Genomic DNA, 23,401 nt, shown 5'->3' with positions numbered 1-23,401 from the left:
TAATATAAGTCATTATTTTACATTGATTTGTCATTTCACTGAGTAACAAATATTATATTGTGTTTATCTGTATTAATTGACAATCTGAATATTTCCAACATGCTTTCTAACTTCTCTGTGGTAGGCCTACAGTAGAGTGGACACAAAGGCAGCTCGATTAATTCATATATTTCTTATGAATCATTTTTAATAACGGAAGAAGACAAACAAAAGTCAAGTGAAATTACATTTTTAAGAAGTGTTGACAGCAGCTTTAGCCGTGAGTTCTAATACAGCATAGGAGATAAATATTTACTCGTCTTCAATTCTAATTTCCTATTTTCATTCATTTCAGTTCTAAATCCCCTTGTAAAGTTTTTAAAGGAAACAAGCATTCGACAAGAATATAAATTATGTGATAGGTGAGGACATAACTCAAAAAGTATCGAGTTTTAATTATCTAGACTGTATATTAACACTCTACACGGGAATTTTACTTGAAGCAAGTAAAGAGATAGATTTGGAAGTAAATCACGAAAAGACAAAGTATATGATTATGTCTCGTGACGAGAATATTGTACGAAATGGAAATATACAAATTGGAAATTTATCCTTTGAAGAGGTGAAAAAATTCAAATACCTGGAAGCAACAGTAACAAATATAAATGACACTCGGGAGGAAATTAAACACAGAATAAATATGGGAAATGCCTGTTATTATTCGGTTGAAAAGCTCTTATCATCCAGTCTGCTGTCAAAAAATCTTAAAGTTAGAATTTATAAAACAGTTATATAACCGGTTCTTCTACATGGTTATGAAACTTGGACTTGAGAGAAGAACATAGGTTAAGAGTGTTTGAGAATAAGGTACTTAGGAAAATATTTGGGGCTAAGAGGGATGAAGTTACAGCAGATTGGAGAAAGTTACACAACACAGAACTGCACGCATTGTATTCATCACCTGGCATAACAATAGGAACGTTAAATCCAGACGTTTGAGATGGGCAGGGCATGTAGCACGTATGGGCGAATCCAGAAATGCATATAGAGTGTTAGTTGGGAGGCCGGAGGGAAAAAGACCTTTGGGGAGGCTGAGACGTAGATGGGAGGATAATATTAAAATGGATTTGAGGGAAGTGGGATATGATAGGGACTGGATTGGTCTTGCTCAGGACAGGGACCTATGGCGGGCTTATGTGAGGGCAGCAATGAACCTCCGGGTTCCTTAAAAGCAAGTAAGTAAGTATATTAACACTCTATAAAGAGAAACAAGTTTCCTTCATTCATAGTCTTCTGCCCAATGGGAGGTCTTTCACTGCAAACCTAGCATTCTCTAGTATTTCCTATTTTCTGCCTTCCTCTTTGTCTCCGCATAAGATCCATGTATCTTAATGTCGTGTATCATCTGATATCTTCTTCTGCCCCAAACTCTTCTCCCGTTCACCACTCCTTCCAGTACATCCTTCAGTAGGCAGTTTCTTCTCAGTCAGTGACCCAACTAATTCCTTTTTCTCTTCCTGATCAGTTTCAACATCATTCGTCCTTCACCTACTCTTTCCAAAACAGATTCATTTCTTATTCTGTCTGTCCATTTCACACGCACCATCCTTCTCCATATCCATAGTTAAAATGCTTCTAGTCGCTTCTCTTCATTTTTTCTTAATTTCTATGTTTCTATAAATGATATACGGTTCATATATTTACCTCGAATTTGGGCTGTTTCTGAGAATTGGCTTTTTTATGCGATAATTGGATCCCAAGTTCACGAATTCAAGATGGGCACAGATCAATAGATTTTTAAAGACCAACGTATGTATGTATGTATGTATGTATGTATGTATGTATGTATGTATGTATGTATGTATGTATGTGTGTATGTGTGTATGTATATGTGTGTGGTATATTTTTGGCTATAAGAAAATCTTTCGATACTGTAAGTCATCATTTATTATTAGAGAAATTAAATTGTTTTGGAATTAAAAATAATGCTTTTAATTTATTAAAATCTTATTTAAATGATAGAGTTCAAGCTATTAAAATTGATAATGAATTAAGTAAATTTATTAAATTTAAAATAGGAGTTCCGCAAGGAACAGCCCTTGGACCGATTTTATTTTTAATACATACTAATCTTCTAATGATAGACCTTAAAGAATATGAAGGTGATTTATATCCGAATGCTGATGATACTGTTTTACTTTTTAGTGGATAAACTTGGACTGATGCTTATTATAATGCAAATTGCGGCTTAAAATTAATCAAAAAATAGTTCGAATTAAATTCACTTGTAATTAATAAAGATAAAACAATAACTATCCCTTTTTATTTAAATAATAAAGGTAATAAACCAATTTCATTTACTCTACAAATTAAAATGTATACTTTTGATTGTTCCCATATAAATTGCAATTGTTCAGTTATTAATGAGGTTAAATACTTCGGTATAATTACTGGTAATAATTTAAAATGGAATAATCATATTCATTATATTTGTAATAAATTACGTAAAGCATTATATTACTTGGTTTTCTAAGAAATATTTTGTCAATTAACTGTTTACATATAATTTATTTAGCATTATTTCAATCTATATTTATGTATGGTATTATAGGTTGGGGTGGAACTTATAAATCCAACCTTTATCCGTTAATTTTACTACAGAAAAAAGCATTAAAAATTTATTTAAAAAACTGAAAGATTACTCAAATGAATTTCAACATTAAACAATTTATTTTATTTTATTAAAATATTTTCACAGAAATCTTAATAACTTTGAAAGTTATATACATAAATATAGAACTAAAAATATGAATTCTCTGCGTTTGTCTGAACCAAAATGTAAAACCAATGCAGCTTTTTATCATAGCATGAGTCAAGGTCCCAGATTATTAAACAAATTTTATTCTAATATTATTTTAACCACGAATCCTCTCCAAATTAATAAAAAATATAAAAAATGTATTTGATTTACAGTTTGGGTTTAAACATATTAAACACTATTTAATCTGTATTCACTCTCAATTTTAATTTTATTTTTGTCTGTATTGGAATCCCCTCCTGAGCACGAGTCTTACTCATTCAGGGGTGGGCTAGTTTATCTTACATTGCATTAACTTGTATTCATTTCCATCATACTAGCAATAAAATAAATAAATAAAATGTATGCATGTGTGTACCCCTTATAGGCCTAAATTCACATGAAATCTCATCAAAGTTATTTCTGAACTCGGATAATGATATAGTTAATAATACAAAAACGCGCAATTAGCTTGTAATCTTTGTTCCACCTTGATTTTTAAATGTCATAGCCACGTGCTATCAGAGAACAACCAGTTATGTGGAAGGCAAGCGTATAGGAAGGATATTCCTATGCATGCACATGCATGTGCATTGTGTTGTGCACATGCAGTGTCATATTCCCACTATGGTAATTAGCTGAAGTAGGACGTTAATTGTTATGTAACATGATGATTCGAAGTGGATGTATACAGTTCATTTCAAGAGCTGAGTGATACTAGCAACATATTCTGTGAACAAGCTGCAAACATGCAGAAATGTATCATGTATTCTAGTCCATGAACTATCCAGATATTATTATTATTATTATTATTATTATTATTATTATTATTATTATTATTATTATTATTATTATTTATTCTCATAAGATGGTATAAGTTTTCTAAGAATAAGCTGGCACAAGTTAATCTGACAAGATGGAACACGTTTACCTACTAATAAATTTACTTAAAATTAGTTGCGAATAAGTTCCCTCAAAATTATCTAGGAATAAGTTTACTGAGAATTATCTGATAATAAGTTTACTGGTACTCAAAATTATCTAACAATAAGTTCACCGGTACTCAAAATTATCTGATAAGTTTATCGATACTCGAAATTATCTGACAGCAAGTTTATTCAAAACTATCTAACAATATCATTACTCAAATTTAGCTGACTATAAGAATACTCAAAATTATCTGAAAATAACTTTACTCCAAATAATGTAACAATACGTTTACTCAAAATTATCTGACAATAACTTTACTCAAATTTCTCTGACAACAAGTTTATTCAAAGTTATCTGATTATAAGTTTCCTTAAATTTATCTGGCAATAAGTTACTCAAAATTATCTGACAATGACTTTCCTCAAATTTCTCTGACAACAAGTTTATTCAAAGTTATCTGATTATAAGTTTCCTTAAAATTATCTGACAATAAGTTTTCTCAGAATATTCTGACAAGTTTATTCAAGATTACCTGACAATAAGTTACTCAAAATTATCTGACAATAAGTTTTCTCAGAATATTCTGACAAGTTTATTCAAGATTACCTGACAATAAGTTACTCAAAATTATCTGACAATAAGTTTTCTCAGAATATTCTGACAAGTTTATTCAAGATTACCTGATAATAAGTTATTCAAAATTATCTGACAATAAGTTTTCTCAGAATATTCTGACAAGTTTATTCAAGATTACCTGACAATAAGTTACTCAAAATTATCTGACAATAAGTTTTCTCAGAATATTCTGGCAAGTTTATTCAAGATTACCTGATAGTAAGTTACTCAAAATTATCTGACAATAAGTTTTCTCAGAATATTCTGACAAGTTTATTCAAGATTACCTGACAATAAGTTACTCAAAATTATCTGACAATAAGTTTTCTCAGAATATTCTGACAAGTTTATTCAAGATTACCTGATAATAAGTTACTCAAAATTATCTGACAATAAGTTTTCTCAGAATATTCTGACAAGTTTATTCAAGATTACCTGATAATAAGTTACTCAAAATTATCTGACAATAAGTTTTCTCAGAATATTCTGGCAAGTTTATTCAAGATTACCTGACAATAAGTTACTCAAAATTATCTGACAATAAGTTTTCTCAGAATATTCTGACAAGTTTATTCAAGATTACCTGATAATAAGTTACTCAAAATTATCTGACAATAAGTTTTCTCAGAATATTCTGACAAGTTTATTCAAGATTACCTGACAATAAGTTACTCAAAATTATCTGACAATAAGTTTTCTCAGCATATTCTGACAAGTTTATTCAAGATTACCTGACAATAAGTTACTCAAAATTATCTGACAATAAGTTTTCTCAGAATATTCTGACAAGTTTATTCAAGATTACCTGATAGTAAGTTACTCAAAATTATCTGACAATAAGTTTTCTCAGAATATTCTGACAAGTTTATTCAAGATTACCTGACAATAAGTTACTCAAAATTATCTGACAATAAGTTTTCTCAGAATATTCTGACAAGTTTATTCAAGATTACCTGATAATAAGTTACTCAAAATTATCTGACAATAAGTTTTCTCAGAATATTCTGACAAGTTTATTCAAGATTACCTGATAATAAGTTACTCAAAATTATCTGACAATAAGTTTTCTCAGAATATTCTGACAAGTTTATTCAAGATTACCTGACAATAAGTTACTCAAAATTATCTGACAATAAGTTTTCTCAGAATATTCTGACAAGTTTATTCAAGATTACCTGACAATAAGTTACTCAAAATTATCTGACAATAAGTTTTCTCAGAATATTCTGACAAGTTTATTCAAGATTACCTGACAATAAGTTACTCAAAATTATCTGACAATAAGTTTTCTCAGAATATTCTGACAAGTTTATTCAAGATTACCTGATAATAAGTTACTCAAAATTATCTGACAATAAGTTTTCTCAGAATATTCTGGCAAGTTTATTCAAGATTACCTGACAATAAGTTACTCAAAATTATCTGACAATAAGTTTTCTCAGAATATTCTGACAAGTTTATTCAAGATTACCTGACAATAAGTTATTCAAAATTATCTGACAATAAGTTTTCTCAGAATATTCTGACAAGTTTATTCAAGATTACCTGATAATAAGTTACTCAAAATTATCTAACAATAAGTTTTCTCAGAATATTCTGACAAGTTTATTCAAGATTACCTGACAATAAGTTATTCAAAATTATCTGACAATAAGTTTTCTCAGAATATTCTGACAAGTTTATTCAAGATTACCTGATAATAAGTTACTCAAAATTATCTGACAATAAGTTTTCTCAGAATATTCTGACAAGTTTATTCAAGATTACCTGATAATAAGTTTGCATAAAGACATGGATCACGTATTGGTTTACTTCTCCAGTTTTGCGCCACATAAACCTTGTTGTATAAATATTCGTTCTCATGAACGATGAGAAATTTATGTGGTAAAGACCTTCACCTTCATATAGCCTATCAATTCAAGTTTCATAACTACCTTTTTTACTGACAGTTACTTTATCATCATAAAATACTGTTTTTATATCTCTAACAAATTGTAGCAGCCATCTCCTTGAGAAAATTCAAAAACACTGATAGCAACTGTTACAAATTGCTATGACAACCTGCTCCTTATAGGAGACAAGATTAATCAATGTTACAGGAGACTACTGTGACCAGGCACTTAATAGTGAATCTGGAAAAATTCATCTTACATTGGAAACTCAAAATAATAATGTTACAACAGAAAATAGATTACAGTATTATGTTTACTGGTGGAACGATTACACGCACCAGTTTAATGTAAGTATTAATTTTCATGCTACTGCTGATATTGTTGATAATGTTGCCTCTATCTCTTCTATAATTTATTAAGTTGTATCGGTCCAGAACATCTGAGGTATTAAGTTTCAATCTGGAAATTCTAATCAAACACCGTAATAGCTTAAAATCTAACAGAAAACATGTTTCGTAATCTACTTGCTGAATCCATGTGTTAATTCATTTTTGTACACTATTACCCTATCAATTGAACGGGTTACATCAGCTGCTTGTCTATGCGGATGACGTGACTGTGTTAGGACAAAATCCACAAACGATTAGGGAAAAAATGAGAATTTTACTGGAAGCAAGTAAAGAGATAGGTTTGGAAGTAAATGCCGAAAAGACAAAGTATGTGATTATGTCTCGTGACGAGAATATTGTATGAAATGGAAATATAAGAAATGGAAATTTATCTTTTGAAGAGGTGGAGAAGTTCAAATATCTTGGAGCAACAGTAACAAATATAAATGATACTCGGGAGGAAATTAAACACGGAATAAATATGGGAAATGCCTGTTATTATTCGGTTGAGAAGCTTTTGTCATCTAGTCTTCTATCAAAAAATCTGAAAGTTAGAATTTATAAAACAGTTATATTACCGGTTGTTCTTTATGGTTGTGAAACTTGGACTCTCACTTCGAGAGGGGAACAGAGATTAAGGTTGTTTGATAATAAGATTCTCAGGAAAATATTTGGGGCTAAGAGGGATGAAGTTACAGGAGAATGGAGAAAGTTACACAACACACAACTGCACGCATTGTATTCTTCACCTGACATAATTAAGAACATAAAATCCAGACGTTTGAGATGGGCAGGCCATGTAGCACGTATGGGCGAATCCAGAAATTCATATAGAGTGTTAGTTGGGAGGCTGGAGGGAAATAGACCTTTGGGGAGGCCTAGACGTAGATGGGAAGATAATATTAAAATGGATTTGATGGAGGTGGGATATGATGATAGAGAATGAATTAATCTAGCTCAGGATAGGGACCAATGGCGGGCTTATGTGAGGGCGGCAATGAACCTACGGGTTGCTTAAAAGCCAGTAAGTAAGTAAGTATTACCCTATCAAGTAACAAAAATTAAATACAATAAAAGGTGATTCCATCTATTTAACATATAAATTCGAAAACTTTGATACTTCTGCTAATCTTAGTGCAGATATAACATTCCATTCTGGGGAAAGTGTATCCAGAAAGCTTTTTGTACGTTTACCCATCTGCTCTTAAACACATTCCCCATTGTCCCTGAGTCAAGAGACGCAGTTGTAACTTTGTAAGCTTTCATGTAATACGGATTACACATTAATGTGCGCTGGGGGACATGGGGTCGATTTAATTGCATTTTACAATTCGCTTTTACGCGTGAGCCGACTCCCAAGAGAGGACCTTGATTATTTGCATCACTGCTGTTTCTTGTCCTAAAGTACGTATTTACGTAACAAACGCAACTCTACACTAGCCTCAATGCTTGCTATATCAAACACAAAATGTTACACATGCTTCAACTTTTTTGGTTTAAAAATTAAATTCAGTCATTTCTATTCATCAGAGCAAAGCTAATAACCAAGAGAGCGTACGTAAACATGCACAGCTGCGAGCTATATTCCTTAACAAGTTACCATTCTTCCCACGAGGCAAGTTTCGACCGTATAAATACAGAATATTTTCATGCAATACACAACGCTGTTACTGGAAAAAGAGTTATGTTAAGGCTGGTTCACAATAAACCGGAAACAAGAATCGGAACGAAAACGGTAAAATTATTAAAATGTGTACATTTAAATGTGAGCATTCACAATTAACGAAAAGCTTACCGGAGCCCGGGATGGGAACGGAGAGTTGGCCAAGTTTCAACTTTGGCGTTCACGTTTCCGATCACAGCCCACTAGATTCATTCTACTGCCATCTAAAAGCTATTTTGTCGTCGTATATTTTGTAGCAAGAAGATCGTGACATAACCTATGCATTATTTTGTTCTGTGCTGTGCATCATGGAGCAAGTTTTATTTGATGAGATTCTAATATTGAGTGTTGAGGAAAATCCTCACATTTACGATAAGCGGCGAGCCTCGTATAAAGATGAGGAAATGAAGGATAATACGTGGCTTTCAATAGCTGCGTCTTTGAACATCGATCGTAAGTGAATCATATTTTATTACTGTACTGGTTGTATTACACACTACATATTCATGCTTCAATTCAATAACTACTGTTGTGTTCATTTTTGTTCTATTACGAATGTTTCTTCTCTAATTATTTTACGTTATGGTAGACTTAAAATAGGTTGTGATAATAAAGATGCATGGGCATATTTATAGTACCGTACCTAATGAAAAGTTTCAGTTGAAAATTCGAAGTTGGTTAACCTGTGTTTATGTTGGCTGCCTTGTACTCATGAGAGAACGCCATTGGTCAATTATACACAAATAACACCAGAATGCATAATATAGACTTTACATATCGTTATTGACATGCATATGGATATGCATAGTTGTCTACGTTCTCGGTTTATTGTGAATCAAAAATTTTCATATTCACGTCCTCTGCTTCTCGTTTTCATTCTGGTTCTCGTTCCCGGTTTATTGTGAACCAGCCTTAAGTCGGTAAATAATATATAGGTGGGGAGACAAAATACTAGAACGTGACAGAAGATCCGTCATGTGGAAATTTCTAGCTCAGTCAGTTTTCATAAAGAGTAGCCTACTTGGAATTTATTTCTAGAAGATCCTATCATATTTTATTTGGACGAATCATTTGCAGTATACAGACGGATCAGCAGACACAAAATACTGTGGAAAACGAATGAAAACTGATGTTAAATTCATTCCCTCACCCACATGAAAAAAAGTACTTACTTAATTACTTACTTACTTACTTACTGGCTTTTAAGGAGCCCGGAGGTTCATTGCCGCCCTCACATAAGCCGCCATCGGTCCCTATCCTGAGCTAGATTAATCCATTCTCTACCATCATATCCCACCTCCCTCAAATCCATTTTATTATCTTCCCATCTACGTCTCGGCCTCCCTAAAGGTCTTTTTCCCTCCAGCCTCCCAACTAACACTCTATATGCATTTCTGGATTCGCCCATACGTGCTACATGCCCTGCCCATGTCAAACGTCTGGATTTAATGTTCCTAATTATGTCAGGTGAAGAATACAATGCGTGCAGCTCTGTGTTGTGTAACTTTCTCCATTCTCCTGTAACTTCATCCCTCTTAGCCCTAAATATATGAAAAAAAGTAAGAAGGAAAATTTTCTAATAGGTATAACATACTCGTAAAATACAGAAGGAAAGATTGGTTGAACAGGTGATAAACAATGGAAAATCGTAGAACATACAGGGTTGGAAAGACGGAATAATCTGTTATGAACCAGTTTATTTTTGTTTGTTTTGTCCCAACTTTGTTAGAGATCGTTCAAGATTATTTTAGGACGGAAAACAAGAAGTCATCTAAAATGTATTAACGCTTATAGCCAGTGCTTACTAAAGACCGCATGCTGACACATCATTGTTAACCTTTTATTTAGTTCAATGCGAGCATAAAAATTGTCAATACATTTTACGTTCTACGATAATTGGGTCCAGTACGATAAACTCGACTATAAGCGGTTACACATATTAATAAACAAAATTTTGATAAACTTTACTCACTGTAATGCTTTTAACTGAAAATTGTAATTTATTTTCATAATTTTATTTCTATTATTTTCTGATTTGCTTATTGGTAATGTCAAAGCAATGTAGGCCTACCCTAATATAAAACTATTGCAGCCAAAAGAGGGATTGACTTATTGCCACAGGTTCACTGAATATGTGTTTTTTTTTCTTAGAGATATAACATGTAAAATTATAAACATGTTTTGTCCAGGTTGCAATATTTTGATAATTTTGTCATATCCAAAGTGTATCGTCTCTCACAATGTGACGGTTAGGACTGAAAATTTTACACAATATTCTCTAAAATGTGTTTCTCAAAATGACCGATGGACACTGAGTTCAATCTCGCCACAGTTACTTTTAGTGTCAAATAAACTGTCTGCAAAAAACGTAGGTTTCTAGCATGTATAGCTTAGAAAATCACAATTTTCACCTCGGTCCGACCCTTAATGTCGATAATAATACTGAACGGAAACTCATGTGTGGATTTAGTAGTGCTAATTTTAAAACCTGTATGCGCAAACTGATGATCTAAAAGCAAACAAGATTATGAAATCTTCCATTTATTGTATCTTCTTTGTTTAGCCTGCCGCTTACCTTAGCTAAACTGCGTCTGATTATTTATTACTTACGTACTGCGTCATGTCGGAGCCTGACAAAGAGCAACAGGCTGCTGTATTGACAGAACAACGAACGCAATAAGAGTTCATGACCTTCAAATAGTGTTTACATTATCTTGCATACAATATTACTCAAGAATTTGTATACAGAATACACAGACTGCTACTATTATTATTATGATTATTATTATTCCTAGAGACAACACAGACATTTTCCTCTATTATACTCTCTTTTGTTCGGTCGCACTAAAACGACAGTTAAATATTAACATCTCTAATATGTACAGTCTTAGAAAAAAGTTTTGTTGTACATATACTTTACGTAAGTCCCAGAAAGAAGGTAGTGCGCATGATCAAACGTACAACTAATTGTATCACCTCAACTAGTCGTTCACTTGTGAACCAGGTCGCTCGTCCTCTGATCATGTCCACTGCTTCCCTTCTGGGACTTACAAAGTATGTGTGCGACAAAACATTTACTAAGACTGTACAGGCGGCCGGGTACTCCAGTTGGTACGGACTAGAAGCTCTCGGATGTGAAGAGATTTTTCTTGATGCCAAGCTTTCACAACGGCACCAGGATCCACTCAGCCTATTGTCAAATTCAGTACCGAAATTTTCACGGGGTAAAGGCGATCGGAGCATAGCGCCGTCTACACCACTCCTTTATTGTGCGTGGAACTCTACCTCTATGCCCCCCAGGCGCCTTCGTGGCGTGTAAAGGGGATAACTATAATTCTAATGCCAATAATACTAACACTAATAGAAAATATGATTATCAGCCCCGTTTAAATGGGAAGAATCCCTTGTGTTGTTCTCTAGGAGGGTTATTTGACCATACATACATACATACATACATACATACATACATACATACATACATACATACATACATACATAGCCTACATTTTTTGTAGTTACATTTCTGGTGGTGTGAAAAAAGAAAGCCTGCTGACCTTAACTACACCAGAACAAATAAATAAATACATAACTAAATAAATAAATGAATAAATAACAAAACAACCAACTAAATAACTAACTAAATAAATGAATAAATACATAAATGAATAACTAAATAAATAATTAAATAAGTAACTAAATAAATAAATAAGTAACTAAATAAGTAACTAAATAAATGACTAAATAACTGAAGAAATAACTAAATAAATAACTAAATAAAAAAACACTAAATAACTAAATAAATAACAAAATAACTAAATAAATAAGTAAGTAACTAAACAAATAACTAAGTAAGTAACTAAATAACTAAATAAATAACTAAGTAAGTAACTAAATAACTAAATAAATAACTAAGTAACTAAATAAATAACTAAATAAACAACTAAATAACTAACTAAATAACTAAATAAATAACTAAGTAACTAAATAAATAACTAAATAAACAACTAAATAAATAACTAAATAAACAACTAAATAACTAAATGAATAACTAAATAAATAACTAAGTAAGTAAATAAATAAATAACTAAGTAACTAACTAAATAACTAAATAAATAACTAAATAAACAACTAAATAACTAAATAAACAACTAAATAACTAAATAAATAGCTAAATAAATAACTAAGTAAGTAACTAAATAAATAACTAAATAAACAACTAAGTAAGTAACTAAATAAACAACTAAATAAGTAACTAAATAACTAAGTAACTAAATAACTAAATAAGTAACTAAATAACTAACTAAATAAATAACTAAATGCCTAATCAGTAACTAAATAAATAACTAAATAAGTAACTAAATAAATAACTAAATAAGTAACTAAATAAATAACTAAATAGATAAGTAACTAAATAACTAACTAAATAAATAACTAAATAAGTAACTAAATAAATAACTAAGTAAATAACTAAATAAATAACTAAATAAATAAGTAACTAAATAAATAACTAAATAAGTAACTAAATAAATAACCAAATAAGTAACTAAATAACTAAATAAGCAACTAAATAAATAACTAAATAAGTAACTAAATAAATAACTAAATAACTAAATAAATAAGTAACTAAATAACTAACTAAATAAATAACTAAATAAGTAACTAAGTAAGTAACTAAATAAATAACTAAATAAATAAGTAACTAAATAACTAACTAAATAAATAACTAAATAACTAATAAGTAACTAAATAACTAAATAAATAACTAAGTAAGTAACTAAATAACTAAATAAATAACTAAGTAACTAAATAAATAACTAAATAAACAACTAAATAAATAACTAAATAACTAACTAAATAACTAAATAAATAACTAAGTAACTAAATAAATAACTAAATAAACAACTAAGTAAGTAACTAAATAAACAACTAAATAAGTAACTAAATAACTAAGTAACTAAATAACTAAATAAGTAACTAAATAACTAACTAAATAAATAACTAAATGCCTAATCAGTAACTAAATAAATAACTAAATAAGTAACTAAATAAATAACTAAATAAGTAACTAAATAAATAACTAAATAACTAAATAGATAAGTAACTAAATAACTAACTAAATAAATAACTAAATAAGTAACTAAATAAATAACTAAGTAAATAACTAAATAAATAACTAAATAAATAAGTAACTAAATAAATAACTAAATAAGTAAGTAAATAAATAACCAAATAAGTAACTAAATAACTAAATAAGCAACTAAATAAATAACTAAATAAGTAACTAAATAAATAACTAAATAACTAAATAAATAAGTAACTAAATAACTAACTAAATAAATAACTAAATAAGTAACTAAGTAAGTAACTAAATAAATAACTAAATAAATAAGTAACTAAATAACTAACTAAATAAATAACTAAATAACTAATAAGTAACTAAATAACTAAATAAATAACTAAGTAAGTAACTAAATAACTAAATAAATAACTAAGTAACTAAATAAATAACTAAATAAACAACTAAATAAACAACTAAATAACTAACTAAATAAATAACTAAGTAACTAAATAAATAACTAAATAAACAACTAAATAAATAACTAAATAAACAACTAAATAACTAAATAAATAACCAAATAAATAACTAAGTAAGTAAATAAATAAATAAATAAATAAGTAACTAACTAAATAACTAAATAAATAACTAAATAAACAACTAAATAACTAAATAAACAACTAAATAACTAAATAAATAGCTAAATAAATAACTAAGTAAGTAACTAAATAAATGACTAAATAAACAACTAAGTAAGTAACTAAATAACTAAATAAACAACTAAATAAGTAACTAAATAACTAAGTAACTAAATAACTAAATAAGTAACTAAATAACTAACTAAATAAATAACTAAATGCCTAATCAGTAACTAAATAAATAACTAAATAAGTAACTAAATAAATAACTAAATAAGTAACTAAATAAATAACTAAATAGATAAGTAACTAAATAACTAACTAAATAAATAACTAAATAAGTAACTAAATAAATAACTAAGTAAATAACTAAATAAATAACTAAATAAATAAGTAACTAAATAAATAACTAAATAAGTAACTAAATAAATAACCAAATAAGTAACTAAATAACTAAATAAGCAACTAAATAAATAACTAAATAAGTAACTAAATAAATAACTAAATAACTAAATAAATAAGTAACTAAATAACTAACTAAATAAATAACTAAATAAGTAACTAAGTAAGTAACTAAATAAATAACTAAATAAATAAGTAACTAAATAACTAACTAAATAAATAACTAAATAACTAATAAGTAACTAAATAACTAAATAAATAAGTAAGTAACTAAATAAATAACTAAATAAGTAAGTAAGTAAACATACAAACAAATAAATATTTACGTACGTACTAAGTTATTTTAATTATCAATAATTGTGACTTTTTTACTCGAAGTCAATATAAGAAGGCGACATTATTTCAGGGACAGGTCATGGGATGGTACACGAACTTGTTGCATGCAGCAGCAGCAGATTTACTGGTAGCTACTTCGGCGCTTCAGCCAATGATTAAAAGAGATTGGCTCGAATGATCACGGGAATGCGTAATTATGAGCACAAGTATTCTATCTAAATCGGGCGCCCTTTGTACAATCTCAGAAACAAAACATGACCCGCCACTTGAAGCTCCTTACATCACAATGATTTAACAACGGTTTTCAACCCAGTATTATTTGAAAGGAATTTCTCAACTAATGCAAACATCACGAAATTAATCTGAAAACAAGTTCAAATTAATGACCAAAAATAATTATTAAACAAACACGATACAGTACGACAACACTGATCGTGACTTTTCTTCGCAAGCATTCCCGATAACTCAGTGCTAGCATCCTTGCCCGCAGACTGCAAAGTTCAGGGTTCGGATACTGTCGAGGAATATTTTTTAAAAATTAATTATGCAGGTTAATTTCAGAGTTGGTGAAGAAAGAATGATGCTGAAAAAACTGATCAGGAAGAAGAAAAGGAATTGGTTGGGTCACTGATTGAGAAGAAACTGCTTACTGAAGGATGCACTGGAAGGAATGGTGAATGGCAGAAGAGCTCGGGGCAGAAGAAGATTTCAGGTCATAGACGACATTAATATATGTGGATCGTATGAGGAGACAAAGAGGAAGGCAGAAAATAGAAAAGATTGCAGAAAGCTGGGTTTGCAGTGAAAGACCTGAATGAATGAATGAATGAATGAATGTTAATTTCGTTTACCACCATCCTATTTCACTGTACGATTTATAAAATATTCATCCACTATTAAGAATAGCTCAATTTTCGTCGCATCTTTTGAAATCCCTTTCGGGTTACGAGAAAATAGACGTAAAATGAATTGCAGTAACTGCCAAAGCAATCTTGTGTGTACCACTGCTTTGGAGCTCTGAGCATGCGCAATGCGTTGACGCTGGAACAAAATTCAGGCGGGTTAGTTTCTTTTCTGGAACTGTACATGAAGGTCACCATCACAACAAACTTGCTAGTTGCTATTTCATCAAGAGAGAGAAAGAGAGTGTATGTGTGTATGTCTTAAATTAAATTTGTCTTCCTGAAATGCCAATTTATGTTCATACACTATAACCTTAGCAGCAACGTAAGGTATAATCTTTTCGCTGTAAGAAAAATCCTAATGTAAACAATAGCACGTGACTGAAGAGAGGCTTCATTGGCCAATGTTTGGCGCCATAGATTCTTAGTACGTGTTCCCGCCCACTGTTGTACATTCTGTTTCATGTTAAACATTTCCCGTTACTCGTCAAGTAGGCCTAACCTTACTACTATGCATTAGTTTGCTTAGGAAACATTTACTTTATAATTACTGTAATTAAATTATTTTTAAGTCTTATGTCTTCACAATGGACAGTTGAGGATGCAGAAGCCATACTTCAGTACCACGTGCTTACGTGAACAACTACGAGCTCAAGTGACGCCAGCTTGTTACAAGAACAGACTACCTCGGTATTACTGTTGGTATTCATCCGCGTTCATAGTACATAATAATAATAATAATAATAATAATAATAATAATAATAATAATAATCCGTGGCGCTACAGCCCGTGAAGGGCCTAGACCGACCAGCCGGCTGCTGGCCTCACGCCCACATGCCGAAGCAGAGGTGGACGATCATCCAACCAGAATGCAGGTATCGTGTGGTTAGCACGATGATCCCCCCAGCCGTTATAGCTGGTATTCACAACCGGATTTCGCTACCTATCGTAGCTCCCCAAGTGCATCACGATGCTGGGTGAGCACCGGTCCCATATACTGGCCGAAATTTCATGAGAAAATTTCTTCCCCCATGAGGACTCGAACCAGCGCGCATTCCGTAACGCGAGTCCTAGGCAGGATGCCTTAGACCACTACGCCACGGCGCGGGACTCATAGTACATAACAAAATATAAAAGTAGCTTTTCTTTTACATAGCGCTTTACATATGAGTAAAATTAAATGTTTCATCGTATTTAACGACTAGAATTCAATTTTTTATTTCCAAATAATACAATATTGTGCTTTCCAAATACGAACTATATTTTCCTGCGTCATGTGAGTGTTTCGACTGGGAGCCAATCACGGGTATGACAGCAACGTGCTTAAGTTTACATTAGGATTTTTCTTACAGCGAAAACAGTAGGGGAGACTGTTGTACCTTTAAACACTTTTCACATTTTTTTTTTAAATTTTGGGAAATGAAATTTTTTAAATGAGAAAAAAGCTTGAAATAATTATTGAAGATTCCTTTACAACTCCCTGTATGTATTTTCCTGCTTTACAGATCTATTAAGGATGGAAAAATAAAATGAAGAGATATGTATTGTGTTCAAAGGTACAACAGGATCATGTACCTTGGAACATACACTCTTGTAAGTTGGAACACATGGAATATAGGAGGGAATATGGCTGTAAAAACTGACAATCATATTTAAAATGTATTTGCCATCATAAACCAGAGCAGGCTTCTCTGATTGAGATTTTATTTCCTGGAGAAGCAATGACTACTTCAACAGCTTTCTTCAAGACATCCGGATCAATTGGGGACCTCTTTAATTCCAGACTTACTTCGTGACATGACCTTAAAATAAAAGAAAAACAAAAACCGATAGTATCGTGTAATTTGGAACATGTTCCATGGTACAAGATGTTTTGTGTTCAAAGGTACAAGAGGGTGCACGTTTAAACAAATATGGCTCCGAAAACTATGAGAGTCAAATAAATCATGGAAATTAAAATATGTTATTACTCACCAGATGATAGGGAACACACCGTACTTGAAAGATATTAACAAATACAATCTGGTTTTGTGTTAGAAAACATACATCAATGAACGAAATGTTTACTTTTGGTCTAAAAAAAACTTATTTTGTCTACGGAACTCACACTTTGCAATAAATCAAACTGAAACTACGACCAGAGCTACTTAGCGGATTTCTCTACAATCTACTTCATTTTGAGTCCTCTAGGTAGCAGCAAAAATTAAAAAACCAAAAATGTTCAAAGGTACACTATGTTAAAGGTACAACAGTCTCCCCTATAGTATAAAATCACCAAATATTTCATAACTCTATGTTACAACTTACTTGTGAGGAGTGACGGAGATTGTTTAAAACCTTGGAATTATCTTCAAACTTTGCAAATAGTAGTAACCTTACTTTCTATCTCACCTCACATAAATCAAATGACCGAGATTATCTTTACACTGCTGGAGGCGGAGTTCAGTTCCCAATAGGCGTCTCGCTGCACATCAGCCTATCGATCAAACACGCCGATGTTCACGCTGCTGGAGGTATTCATTCGATTTGACGCCTGTGTGCTTGTCAGGACGAGGCCTTGTGTGACCGTGATTATCTGCACAGCACCCAGCTTTGCACTGTATTGTATATTTTGGCATCCCGATAAGATAATGAACGTTGTTATATCCACGAAATGTTGAGGAGTGAGCGACAAACTGTTCTCTGTCATTTATATGTCGAGGGATCTCTTAATATAATTGTACAAGGCTATATTCGTCTATAACAGGCATGGAAATTGATGCCCATAAGAGCAAGCGCGCGCTTTAGAGCCCAGGAGAACCTGAGCGCTTTACAGCGGAAAGGAAAGAGACAGACGAAAGAGGTAGTATATGCCGCTTGGTCGAGCTATATTCAGGGATGGCCAGCACTGATTCAATAGATAAAGGGAAGAGAACTTATTAAAAAACTGTATCCGTGTTAATTTTTAGATTTGCCTGAGAAGTATAAGTGCATGTAAGAATGTAAGTTTTAATTTTAATGCTCATTTTTCACAAGTTTGATTTTTTTTTATTGAAAAGAAATATTTTCTCAACTTTTCTTATAGAAAAGTGAAATTTTCAGATATAGGCCTATTTATTTAGTAGCCTTACAGAATGTTTTCGTAAATCTAATATACCGTATATACGTATTACTGAAGATAGTGTATTGAAAATGTTGATAATATTTGCATGGAAATTGTTTGTGAATTAACAAAACAAATACTGTTACATCATAAGCAGAAGATGCGTGCCCATGTGTTGTAAAAATGTCAGCTCTATAGCTTGAGCACATTTCGAGAAAATAATTTAATATTCTGATGACAGGAAGTTGCTCACAAATATCACCTTAAAAGCATAATGCGATAAGAGTTTTGTTATGTAATATTAGTTACACTTAAAATAGATACAGTACCTAGGTAACTTTGTTTTGAACTGTAATATTGTTTTGATTAGTTTATTGATTACTTTTGTAAGGCTAAAGATACCATCAATATCAATTCCAACTTATCATGTTATATTCAATCTCCTTCTTTGCAATATCACTTTCTTTATGAATGATGTATTTCATTCACTTAATACAGTATAATTATACTACTATGGAATTTATGTCAATATTTCTTCTTAACTCTTTATTATGCTATTAACATTTAAAACACAAGTGCAATATTAAGAAATTGGTATTAGTACTTTTGTTTTACAGACAATATAGATAATATTAAACAGAAAGAAGCCATATAAAAATAACGACATAAAATTTCACGTTCCGTCTGAAGTTTGTGCACCACTGTTTTCTTAATCCAACAGGCTGCTTATTCATATACACAACCCTTCCTCCTTCCATACTTTAGCGCTTGATGCTCGCGCACGACGTCAAGGTCAGAAAAATGCGCTTGCTTTGACACCACTGCTCTACAGGAATGTCGTGTTTGGCGGAGTCGGAGAATGAACCCTGGTTCGCTTGGATGGCAGTCTCACGAGATACCTGTGAGCCACGAAGACGGATGGCGGCAGACCTTAGTGGAATAACTGGCAAAAAGTAGACTATTACGTCGGTCTATATTTACTACATGTAGGCAAGTGTTCTAATGGAGAACTGAAGGTTGGACGTAAGGTAACTATGTATTATTATGTAGCATTTATAATTGCACGCCGTCCAATTGTGTTTTCGACCTTCAAACACCAAAGTTTTCCATCACAACAGCTCTTTAACTACTGCCCTGATGCGTTATCAAACGTTAATTCATCAATAGTCGATTAAGTTGTTCAAATGACATTTTGTCAAATTGCACTGTCCATTACGACATCAATAAATCAAGAGGGGATATTTCTGTATTATTAAGATAGTTACAAACTTACCAAGATATTTGTGCGTGCCTGTCTATCCTTATTATAATCTTATGATCGATGATCAAACTTTCAGTGAAACTCTGTAGGGTTGTGATGATGCACGCAAAAACGAGACAAACACAGATTCGGACGTCCAAGACACTTCCCATCCCTCATTTGTCGTAATTCCGCGGTCGAATAGGCGAAAGACTATTAGCAAATACCTTACTACTGGGTGTTCAGTTCAAAGTGTGCCATGGCTCGCTGTATGGCGTCACATGACTAGTCGATGAACCTAGAGAATTCAATCTTCCTACACTTCCGCAAAGGTGTATTACGTATCTGCCAGAGAAGTTGCCTAGCAAGTACGGCGTTCATTCAGAAGAGTACTTACCGATACGTCCGATAACGCCGGTAGTGGCAGGAATGTGAACTGTTTGGAAACATGTACTGAGGTGAGTTTTTTCTTACTGTCGAGATATGGGGAGAGGGTTAAGACGATTACATACGTATTTGTTGACATTAACTTGGACGGTCAACATGGACACGGAGCATTTGATTTGTATTGTGGAATGTTGCCGTACGCAACCGATGACAACAAATACCCTGCGTACGACTTGGCCGAGCAAAACACAGTTCGAAAGAGGTTATGGTAGCACACAGACCGTACAGGCCGCCATCTGTTGCTATGACGTTCAAGTTATACCGAACACGTTCTCAAGTTCAGATTGAACGTCTTGATTAATAGGCAACTTCTCTGACACAAAGCTGAAACTCGCTTCAAATCGTTGACTCATCAACAGTGACGTCATGACACACTTTGAAATGAACACCCAGTATAATAATACCGGACAGCTGTATACTATCAGCATTGGCGTGAGTGCGAAATATCGCGGACCTGACATCTAGCGGAGAGGGATGGAATTACGTCCACATATGCAAATATTAATATAGCGAGATTCGGACTATTGTTTAAAACGTGAGTTAGTAATATGGAATAATATATGAAACACTGAAGAAATGTCGAATAGTATTTAATGTAAAATTATTCTTCTTCTTCTTTGGCACTACGGCCCTTGTAGTCTAGCCTTGGCCTCCCTTAGGATCTTGGTCCATTCCTGTCCAACCAAAGCCTTCTGCCTCCATCTTCTCACGCCTAGAGTCGTTAAATCTTCCTCCACTCCATCCAACCATCTTAGTTTCTGTCTGCCAATATTGCGCCTGCCTTCTGGTTTTGTGTTTAGAAACTTTTTTGGTATTCTCTGATCATTCATCCTGATTACATGTCCTAACCATTCCAACCTACGGGCTTTGATTTCAGCAACAATATCTGGAGATTTATATTGAGTTTTCAGTTCTGGATTATATCTAATCCTCCAGTGCCCATTCTCATATTTAGGACCATAGATTTTCCTTAGAATTTTCCTTTCCCATGTCATCAGTTGTTGTTCCATTTTCTTCGACGGAGTCCAAGTTTCACTGCCATATAGCACAATTGGTCTTACGACTGTTTTATATAATGTAAGTTTTGCTTTTTTTACTTATGCATCTTGCTCTCAAAGTTTTGTTAAGGGCTCTCAGGCATCTATTTCCCCCAGCAATTTTTTGCCTCATATCCGCATCTGCAGTGTTTTCTTGGGTAATTAGAACTCCTAGATATTTAAAAGAATCTACTTCCTCATATTTCTGTCCATTTAAATGTAAAATTATTATCTTATATCAAAGCTGCGTATTATGAGAAATATTGCATACTTCATATTACTTTCCGTAATTAATCGTTACATATTTTTTCTTTGGTTTAGCGAGACAAAATCAATCTGATATTAGGAATGAATTTACAGTAATGTTTTATATACGCATTGCTGACAACTGCAAACATAAAATTGATAGTAATCTGATGCTTGTAATAATTAGTAAAGGCATGTGGACAACAATAAAACTTAATTTGATAAAACCTTAAAATTTCCATTACATTTCATTCTATTCATTTATTAGATCTAAATAAAAAAGCTAATTTGTATTTTTCTATCAACACAAAGACGAAGGAATTAGGCCTACTAAAGAATGTTGTTGACTCACGTTTTATGATCCCTCGGAAATCGAAAGTACGATTGGGAGCAATTTGTAATGCTGCAATTGTCACAATTATAAACAGCACACATACACCCTGACATTTTAACACTAGCACTAATTAATAAAACTATTAACTAGCCCAGCAACAATATATGACCCGTTCAGAGCAAAAGTGGTGTAGGTTAAAATTGGGTAATGAGGTTTAAAGTAAAAATTCTGTAAAATATAGCGCAAAGTAGCAATTAATATGTCCTTCTTGCTATCCACTGACTACTAATAGTTTAAATAAATTGAACACTAATTGCTATTTTGCGCTTATTTTACAGAATGTTTACTTTAACCCTCATTACCCATTTTTGACTTACACCACTTCTGCTCTGAACGTCTCATATATTGCAGTTGATTACAGCTTGTTTCACGAGTATCACCATACCGGCCGCCTAGGTAGCGTCGTTCGCACGTAAAATTGCTACCTGTCCGGTATTATTATAGTAAGGTATTTGTTTGTAATTTGTACAGGTGTCTTCACGAAAAATTTTGCTGGTACAAATTTTGTACATTATGGAGAAAAAAATCTGTACAATCTGGTACAATTTTCAGAAAAATCTGGTACATTTTACTTACGGCCAGTGGCAACACTGGCTCTTCCTAGTCCGCTTATAATTCGACAGCCACGGTCACTAGTGCTTACCTATATTCTAGTGCAGTCATGTCAATTGATGCCCACAGGAGCAAGCGCGCGCTTTAGAGCCCAGGAGAGCCTGAGCGCTTTACAGCGGAAAGGAAAGAGACAGACGAAAGAGGCGGTATATGCCGCTTGGTCGAGATATATTCAGGCATGGCCAGCACTGATTCAATAGATAAAGGGAAGAGAATTTATTAAAACTGTATCCACGTTAATTTTTAGATTTGCCTGAGAAGTATAAGTGCATTATAAGAATGTAAGTTTTAATTTTAATGCTCATTTTTCACAAGTTTGATTTTTTGATTTAAAAAAATATTTTCTCAATTTTTCGTATAGAAAACTGAAATTTTCAGGTATTGGCCTATTTATTTAGTAGCCTTACAGAATGTTTTCGTAAATCTAATATACCGTATATACGTATTACTAAAGATAGTGTATTGAAAATTTTTTAAATATTCACATGGAAATTGTTTGTAAGGAAATGAATTAACAAAGCAACTACTGTTACATCATAAGCAAAAGATACGTGCCCATGTGTTGTAAAAATGTCAGCTTTATAGCTTCGGCAGATTTCGAGAAAATATAGGAAGTTGCTCACAATATCACAAATATCACCTTAAAAGCATAATGCGTTAAGAGTTTTGTTATGGAATATTAGTTACACTTAAAACAGATACAGTACCTAGGTAGCTTTTCTTTGTACTGTAATATTGTTTTGA

The 23,401-nt window shown here is 32.2% G+C and overlaps 1 protein-coding gene across 2 annotated transcripts in view; it reads right to left on the bottom strand.

Moving 5' to 3' along the window:
* The window catches only part of LOC138695771 (uncharacterized), a 733,436-nt gene that overhangs the window by 346,013 nt on the left and 364,022 nt on the right, over positions 1–23,401 (bottom strand). The window lies entirely within an intron of this gene.

The sequence above is a fragment of the Periplaneta americana genome, chromosome 3 (genome assembly GCF_040183065.1).
Source record: "Periplaneta americana isolate PAMFEO1 chromosome 3, P.americana_PAMFEO1_priV1, whole genome shotgun sequence".
NCBI classification, from domain to species: domain Eukaryota; kingdom Metazoa; phylum Arthropoda; class Insecta; order Blattodea; family Blattidae; genus Periplaneta; species Periplaneta americana.
Note: the sequence above shows the minus strand (reverse complement) of the source record. Positions and strands in the feature narration are given on the sequence as shown.